The sequence below is a fragment of the Hibiscus syriacus genome, unplaced genomic scaffold, assembly GCF_006381635.1.
Source record: "Hibiscus syriacus cultivar Baekdansim isolate YM2019G1 unplaced genomic scaffold, ASM638163v2 tig00113724_pilon, whole genome shotgun sequence".
Taxonomy (NCBI): domain Eukaryota; kingdom Viridiplantae; phylum Streptophyta; class Magnoliopsida; order Malvales; family Malvaceae; genus Hibiscus; species Hibiscus syriacus.
In genome coordinates, this window is record NW_024063470.1 from 1,283,430 (window position 1) to 1,293,068 (window position 9,639).

At 35.9% G+C, this 9,639-nt stretch overlaps 1 pseudogene; it reads right to left on the reverse strand.

The window, feature by feature from the left end:
* Window positions 1–2,967: 2,967 nt before the first annotated feature.
* On the reverse strand, window positions 2,968–9,639 carry LOC120187207 (annotated as a pseudogene).

Below are 9,639 nucleotides of genomic sequence, written 5' to 3' on the forward strand. Positions count from 1 at the left end.
GTTAGGTAGTTGTTTTTCTATGAAAGATTTGGGTGAGGCAACGTATATCTTAGGAGTTAAGATCTATAGAGATAGACCAAGATGACTCATTAGTCTGAGTCAAAGTACAAAAACAAATAAAGTGTTGAAAAGGTTCGGCATGGAAGAATCCAAGAAAGGATTTCTGCCTATGAGACATCGTATATCTCTTTTGAAGGAAATGTGTCCTTTAACTCCAAAAGAATGAGAATGAATGAATAAGATTCCATATGTAAAAACAAAATATCCTTAAGCACTTGGAAGAACTAAAGAATACATTCCTTGTATGTGGAGGAAAAGAAGAGTTTGGTGTAAGGGTTACACGTATGCAAGCTTCCAAACTGATAAGGATGACATAATCACAATCAGGTTTTGTGTTTTATCTTAATGGAGGTATTGTGAGCTGGAAGAGTTCAAAAAAGACACATTAGATGATTCTAAAATAGAGGTTGAATACCTTGCAGCTAGTAAAGCAACAAAAGAGGTTGTTTGGATCCAAAAGTTCATATCTGAACTAGGGGTTGTTCCCAGCATATCAGGTGCGGAAACTTTGTAGCATTCCAAACCTTCTCCAAAAATATTCGATTAAGAACCTTAATCTCCTCATTCCAAGCTTTCATTCAAGCTCTCAATTGCAAGTTTTTGCTATGGTGACCATAGGTGGGTTTTAGTGGGATTTAAGGAATCTTAGTGAACCAGCTCGTTTATAGTGGATTTAAGTCTTAGAAAGTGTTCTTAACCCTATCTTAACCTCTAAATCAAGCTAGTAATGTAGGTGCTTGATTCTTGTCTAGCGAGAGAAGTTGGAGAAAGCTCCAAGAACAAGGGAAAAGAAACTTTAATTCTTGGTTGACCCTTGAGTATTTCCAGCAACTTAGGAGTCCAGGTAACACACTTATACATCTCTACCACCTATAGATAACAAGGTGTGTTTTGTTGGTTTGCATGAGTTATGAAGCATGTGAGCATGTTCATGGTAAATTCTAGTGTGTGGTGTTTTTCAGCATGTTTATTGGCCTAGCATGACCCCTCTTATCATACATAAGATTTAAATAATGTTTGGGAACCTCAGTGGAATGTTTAGGGAAAATGGGGTGTTATTTTTGTGCCCAAACAAGGCATTTCTCGGTTTGGATATCGGTACTGAAAGAACAGTACAAATATTGTTCATCAAATAGCCTAAAAACAAGGGGTTTTTGGGCTGGGAGTATTGATACATGTTCTTCAGGTATCAATACTGCTTGTTGGGTATCGATACCGAGTTTCATTCTGAGACTTTAGTAGCCTATTCTGGTATCGGTACTCATGGGAGTATCGATATTGAGTGAAAGGTATCAATACCCTCAGTAAGGGTATAGATATTTAATTAAATTTCAAACAACTAAGCAAATTTTGGTATTGATACTCAAGATGGTATTGACGCCCTAATTCAGAAGAATTGATACGTTAATTAAGGATATCGATATTGCCAAGTTTCCTCATATTCCATTAGCCACTTTTAGTATTGATACCAAAGGTAGGTATCGATACTCAAGGGTCAGTACTGATATAGAAGGGCTTAGTATCAATACCAGCGCACTATTCTGGGTAAGAAACCCAACTGTTCAAGGGGTTAGAGATGAGGGGCCTAATAACAGTAGAACATCATTAAATAAAACTACAAGCGAGAACAATAATGAACGTAGTTACATATAGAACTGATACCAGCTAGAATAACATAAAACTAGCCTTTGTATGATGATCGGGAAACAGTCAGGGCACCCGAGTTTCTTTAGCAGTTGAAGATCGTCTTGTTTGTTAAAATGTCTTGATATATCTCAGCTAGTGTCACTGCACTTCAGTAGTTGGCTGGGCTCAGAAGTCCCAAGACTTTCAGGAGTGAGCTAGTCGTATGTATGTTTCTGATGCAGTTCCAGGTCTCACCCCAAATACCCAAAGGTATCTTAGGTAGGCTATAAGGGTATGCATCCAAGATGCAGAACGGTCCGGCCACGCCATGATGCCTACCTCAGCTTTGCATGTTAGTATTCTTATATGTTTGTAATTTGCCACTAGCATGCTCATGTAGTGAATGCACGTAGTATAGTATAATTATTAGTGTGGCACTGAAATCGTAAGTTCAACGTTCATAATGTATTTTCCTGTGTAGATTCTTAGGAGACCCATTGAGGAGCATTATCATCACCAGTAATTCCATATCAACCGAGGCTTCAGAATACATCTTGAGTCATATTTAGAGGGCACCCTTGTATTCAATCATAACTCTATTTTGTTTTAAACTATGATATTATTTGGGATGTATTTTGGGAGTTCCCCATATTTGTAAACTTGAATATTATGTTTTTATCTTATAACTTTGATGGAGGGTTTTCATATGATGTTTTATAAACGATTTGAAGGAAATTTTTGGGTTAGTCACTTCGGTAGTCATGTGTAATACTCTAGTCCATTGATTCTTCGAGTCATATCTAATTAAGATGTTACAATTCATATATCAGTTTTTCTCAATTCAACCTATTTTCTTTGATAAGGTTGTCGTTACACATGTAAGAGTCGAATTTTTTTAAAATACATCATTATCATTAATTTTCAAATAAAAATATTTTTTTGATAATTTTGTTAAAAAATAATGTAATAAACAAAGTAGGAAAAAAATAATGCTAGTACATAAATAGCTAATGATGTAGTTTACTCCATTGTTTTTAAATCATGAAACTCGAAAGTGATACCATCATTTTCTCTGTTTTATTATTTTTATTCCATTTGATTGATTGGTATTCCCTTCATGTAAGCAATAGATTCCACGAGTGATATTACACCGTTTCTCGTGTATCACAGATTGATTGTTGTTCACGTATTTATATTATATTTTTAAATTATTATACATATAATTGTTTTACGTCACAATTTTAATTATTTTTCACGTATTGTTAAACCCAAAAGATGATGCTAGTAGAATGACAAGGTCTTAAATTATGTCAACTGACAAATTTAGTTCAAACATGTTAGCAGTAGAATTTTATAACATCCAAATATTAGGAACTTATATATAATTTTTTCACAAACTGATAAAAAAGAGTAAAAGACTAACACTTGAACCTTAAGTTGTGTTTAGTGTTCCCAGCATGGCTGCTTAACTCAAGAAGCAAGACGCAGGCTCAGCCCCATCCTCCTTTCCTGCCTGCAATAGTGTACGTCTCCGATTCATTGCCAGATGATTCGATTTTCCCCCCTGGAAACATAATGATAATCAAGATTATCAATTATAGAAATGCGTTAAACAATTAACTAACTACAAGACAGGAAAAGGTGTGTTTGCGTGTGTACGAGTGTGTGTGAGAGAGAAGATTGCTCTAACCTTGTGAGTGGCAAGTTTCATTCGTCGTCACTATCATAAACAACTGCCATGCGACGATGTGTTGGAGCTTTTCTAGGAGGCGAGTCCTCATCTGACTCGATTCCCTTGCGCTTACTGCTGCCAACAGACTCCTTCACTTTTTGCCTAGGTTCCTGCAAAAATAACCAACAAAACCAAATTTGTCATAATTTAAGGGGAAAATTATTTCCAGGTTTACATGTCATTTCATGCCATGCTTCTGCATAAAAGGTATTATTATTTCCACTTAAGAGACAAAAATAAGGAGGGGGTGTGGACCAATTAATGCAAACACATACAAAGAATCATCTATTACTGATAAAAGACAAGAATGCTTAGATCGGTTGATTTTAATTACGCTGCATATATGCTCCACATTAAGGATATTGATAAAATTTAAGGTCATGTTTTCATCACTACTTTTCAATACAATCAGACATTCGAACATCATCCGACAAACTTAGATACCAGTACATAGCAGTTTAAGATGCCCCAGCAAAGTCCAAACTTGCAGACATGTTAAATGAACATGCTTACAGAAACTTCATCCTTCCACTCAGGACGGTAATTTGAATGCTTATAGTGATAGTAAAGGGCAATAACGACATTGAGTTTTCGAAGGAATATATATATATATTCAGGAATAAACATAATGTAACAGTTTAAATTGATAGCATGAAAAAGCATAAATATTCTTACAATGTTATAAGTATGATATTACAATCCATCTCCTTTTTCTAGGCCATATAGAATCCAATGAATGGCACATGTAGGTAGAAGAATAATAGAGTATAGCTATCAGAACAATTAGGCACATCAAAATAAAACTAAATCAGCAGATTGAATTATGGAACCAGCAGTTCACTCAAGTATATGCTATTTGAACTTATTGGCCATTCATTTAGAGAAGCTGTCAAATTAGTAACATTTATCTAAGGAATGATGAAATACAGGTATCAATGGCATACAGAGATCACGTGTGTTGCATGTGCAGGCATGAAAAGCAGCATCTGAAATACATTTCAGATATGGTACATGAAATTTATGCTCAAATACAAAGCATGGAAAACTTGTTGAAGAAAAAATAATAACTAATTACCTCAACTTCCTCTTCCTCCTCCGAGGCTCTGTTAGTGTTAGCATCAGACTCTTCATAGCGCTCTTCCTCTTCTTCCGATTCTTCATATTCTGGCTCTTCATCCTCAATCCTATTGTGAGCAGGCCTCTCATCTTCCTCCCCTTCAGTTTCATACTCAGACTCCTCCCTTTCGCTTTCAGAGAAATTAACAGGCCGCCGAGATGATTTAACATTTGACATGGATGACTTGTGAGGGACATCCCTGTAATCCTGTGACTGGTAATCACAAATATAAATAAAAACATATTGTTAACAAATTGCAACAAGTGTTTCCAACGAATAAGAGTTAAAGTACCTTCTTGACATTCATAATGCGTTTTTCTGCCCGAGCTTCTACTTCCAAGTCTTCCTCAAAGCGGCAATGAGAACGACGAGAATCATTGTAATCCATTTCATCATCCTGAAAAAATATAGTTGAAAATCAACATATTAAGTATGATTTGTGGATATGTAAAAGGAACAGTTACACATGCTAACATATTGAAGATCAGTGCAAGTCAAAAGAAAAAAAGAAGAGCACCCAATCAAACTAATAAGTAGAAGTGCCAATTGTCAGGTTGGTTTCAGATCGTTCAATCTGGGTAGGGTGATTGCATGTTTTAAAATTTTCAGGTCATTTTGGGTTCGAGCCCTTTAGGGTACAGGTCATTCAGGCATGCCAGTTGGTTTTTTCATGTTGGATCATTTCAATATACTTGTTTGGTCATTTCTGGTTCATGTTCTTGTCTTTTCATGGTTGAATCAGGTTGAGTTGGCATCTTGGTTTGGCCGTTCGGGTCAAAATTGACAAGTCTAATAATAAGCCATAAAGGAACATAATTATCAATATACAAGACATTCCAAATGTTTAAGAGGAAAGGAAATTCTAGACCTCATCAAGAGCACCCTCCAGATACCCAGTTGAAAGTTGACGCTTTCTTTCTACAGGTGTGTACTTCCGGTTCACCTTTCTCTCTTACGATTCAGAAGTACATTAGCTCGGATTGTTTGATTCTCAGCCTGAAAAATCACCCCAAAAAATTAAAATAAAATAAAATTCATGTCACCAAGAACCATCAAAACATAGATAAGCAATTAGTCACCTTCTCTTTTTCCTCCTTTTCCCTTTCAGGGTCAACATCGTAATGCAGTTCTTAACCTTATAGACCTTTTTATGATGTGAATCAACAAGAGCTGTCAACAGCCGATGAGAATTTGATGACAATGATGAGGGCATAAATCTCATCTTACTTAAAATCCTTCCTTGGGATTGAAGAATTCCCTGTAATTACCACAATTAAAGCAGTTTCCAAGTCCATAACATATTCATGCATTGATACAAAAACACTAATAAGAAACAGCAACAACCTCAAAAATGAGAATATTACATTGATTTCATGATAGACCCAGCCTTAGAAGTAAACTCAAAACCAAATAACAACACCGTAGATTGCATGGAATGAGGGGATAATAGCCCAAATCAACGTTCTGAGGCCAAAATTTATTCCTACCCTACCAAATCAATTCCAAATCAAACTTCCAAATCCTCTTTCCCCAGTGAAGTATTGACACAAAAAACTGATGCATATATCATGCTCAAACAATGTAACTAAAAAACATGCATTTCAACCTCAATACCGAGGCTCCTATTGAGCTATTAGCAATATATATAATAGAAGTCTATATATCAATTAACATAACAGGACATTGTCAAAAACAAGATACCAGGTCCCATAGATTTCATGTCTAAGACAATGTACAAATAGAAATAACCGTGGAATTTCAATATGCCACATTCTTTTACTTCTTCATTTTTAAATCATTCCTTACGATCGGTGAACCTTTGATTCTAAAGTCTAGGAGGCTTTTCAAATAATTAGTATAATAGGTCAGCAGCTTTAATGAGAAGCCAGGTCATTTAGAAATTATGATATTACGGATCACTAGATGCAAAGAAATGACATTCAGATCACTCTCGATCAGCCATGAGAACTTTCATTTTTTTCTTTAGTTTCATCCAAGTTTATGACAGAAAAACAGGAGATATAAACGGCAGCAAATGAAGTGATTAAAAAAATAATATGACTTTGAAGCTTTGGTTGATCCAATTCACATCTAGAAAGAATTGGCCAGGAAAAAAAGGAGCTAAAAGAACTGAAGATATTCTATACTTTAGTAAACCACGTCACAGAGGAGGTAGTAGTCACCTTTCCGTGTCTGAGAAAGAGTGTGATTGATCATGTTGTGCCTCTTGTACAGATATGTCAAGAACTTCATTGCCAATTAACAATTGTAAACTGCCATCTGACCACCTCACAAAGCGTGCATTGCTTTCATACTACATACAATAAGAGGAAATATAAGAAGCCCTGCTTGCTTAAGAAAATAACAGATTGATAAACACAGCATAAAATTAATTTTCACAATGAAATATAAACAGAAAACATAGTTAAGAATAAAAGAATATAACTATAGTGGTGGCTAACGATCACCCTAATGAAAAGGTCTTCAATTAAGTTTGTAACTATCCTGAACTTACAGTACAGCACATACGTGCAATAAATAGATCTGAATCCTTTTCTAGCATGCGAAAATCAAATCATTAAAAAGAAGGTGCAGGTGGAGGAAGTTCACTCACTGCTGTTGAACCATCTTTCTTTCTGACGGTCCTCCAACGTACAATATTGTTCTCCAATCGTATACGTTTTTTCAAGCCAGACTCATCTGTCACAAATGTATCCTCTTCAACATACGTCTTGAGATCAAATGGTTTATGGTCAATGCCCATTATATTAGAAACTTTGATCATGTTCATCTGCGAAGAATGACTAAAATAAAAGCCTGGCCTCAAGTGCTTAAAGTAGCAAATGACTCTCAGAACCTCGAACAAACTTCAACTCCTAGTTCCATTTTAAATAAAAAATAGCATAACTAAAAGCCTAATGAATAATCAATAGTGAAACAGTTCTTAAAATATCACTAACTACATAATGGCATCCTTTACGTGAATCTAAATTCGATTCTTTTCAAGAGACGGGAAAATGTATCAGAAGAAGATTAACCTTGGTTGGATGAGCAGGAGCTGGGCGAAATGGAACCTCTAGTTCCAATGGGGGACCAACTGGCTTCTCTTTTTGTTTCAGCTCAACATGCTCATCATCTGACTCATAACGAGCATCTTCATCATGCACCATATCTTCAAGTCTCGGACTCTTCCCATAGCTCACTTCCTCCTCCATTGGCGATCTCTAGAGGGCAAAGAATTTACATCATCTTTCTAATATTACTATACTGCAGGCAGACTGAAAGTTCTGTAAAGGCAACAATAAAGAAACATATTGCTTTTGACATTGATACTCACAACTTCCTCTTGTTCCATTTCATTTCGAACTGCATATTCTGCTTCTGCTTCTTCATCATCAGAAGCACCAAATACATCACGAATTTCTGCAGCTGAATGTGAAAGGTGAGCTGGGTCCTTCTCCTCCCCTGGTGATTTGCTGCCATTAAGCCAAGTTTGGCACAACAGTAAGAACAATAATGCATCCAAGGATTGGAATCATTATTATATAAGGCTGTGCACCAATTTTTTTCTGTTTCAGTTTGGGCAAAAAGAAACATATTGTTTCCATTTTAGAAAAGTTGTAATCAATGCGAAAGTAACAAGAATTGAACACAAGACAAATAAAATATAGGAGCAGCAATAAAGGGAAAATATGAGAAAAGGAGAATGATTAGGGATAGAGAAATTACCTCAGACTTCTAGCTTGATCAACCTCTTCATCTTCATTATCAGGATAACGGTTTTCCTCAGACCTTTCCGACCCACTCTCAATCACTTCCCTTCTCGGCTAGTCACTACCCTCTGCCCATAATCTTCTTTTTCCACTATCTGTATCTTTTGCTTCACTCTCTTCCCTTTGATCACCAATATCTACTTCTTGGGAACTTTGTACTCTTTCACCTTCACTTTCTCCAGGATCAGGTTCTAAATCATGTAGGTCACCATCACTCTCCACTTCTTCCTCACCATGTCCCTCCACATCAACTTCAGCTTCTCCTTCGCCCTCGGGCTCCATTGCACCCTCAGCTTCATCCTATATACAAAATCATATCAACAGAATGCTTCAAACAGTTCTTCTAATCACAACCAAAAATAATTGAGAACTCCATAATAGCAGAAAATATCAACCCAAACTATGATGCCCTAAGGTTATTTAGGTCATTCTAGATTGAGAGAATTGAGAAACTCACAACCAGTGGCGGTAAGAACAAAATTTTCTCTTCCTGACCTTGATATATATCGATATTTGTATATATTAATTCAGAGAGTAACTCGCAATAACAGCAAACATCTAGGCAAACTAGGATCAACTATAGTGAAACTCGCATTTCTTTAGCATCAAAAAATAAGGGAGGCATAAAACAGGTATAAAAATATCAATTTATAACATTCTAGACGAGTAGACACTAATTTACTTCAAACAAAATCCCCCTTCGAAGTTAATTGTATTGACCGTACTTGGCCCATACTAAGATGATTTCAGAATCACATTCATATTCAACCATTAAATAATCAGGTAAAGCATCGGACCCTATAGTCGGAAGAAGAATAAGATAAACTGCTATACACAATTTTGTTAACATTAATCTCCAATTTAAATGAATTTGAATCGAACATACAACAATCATCAACTTGTTCAATCCTGAGCTTGGAATATCCAAACAAAATCAATGTAAAAGAGGTTGCATTAAAAATTAGGCTAAAATCCATCCTCTAAATCAAAAACTCATCGAACCAAATTAACATTTGAAAAGGAAAACAAATAATTATAAAAGATACGGTAGCACGAATAAAACCTAACGAATAAAGAAAGTAGAAGAGAAAAAAAAATAAATTACAGAAGAGTAATTGGGGTGAGGATTTGATTCGTGCTCGGAATCGATCTCTTCATCCTCCTCCGATTGATCGCCGAAGAGATTTTGCATCATCTCGTGCCGCTTCTCCTCCCCCATCGCTCTTTGTTTCTCCTCTCTCTCTCTCTCTCTCTCTCTCTCTCTCGTCGATTGGATGAATTCCTTAGCTTTTCCACTCTCGACAGCACGAACTAAAGAATACTATTTTGAT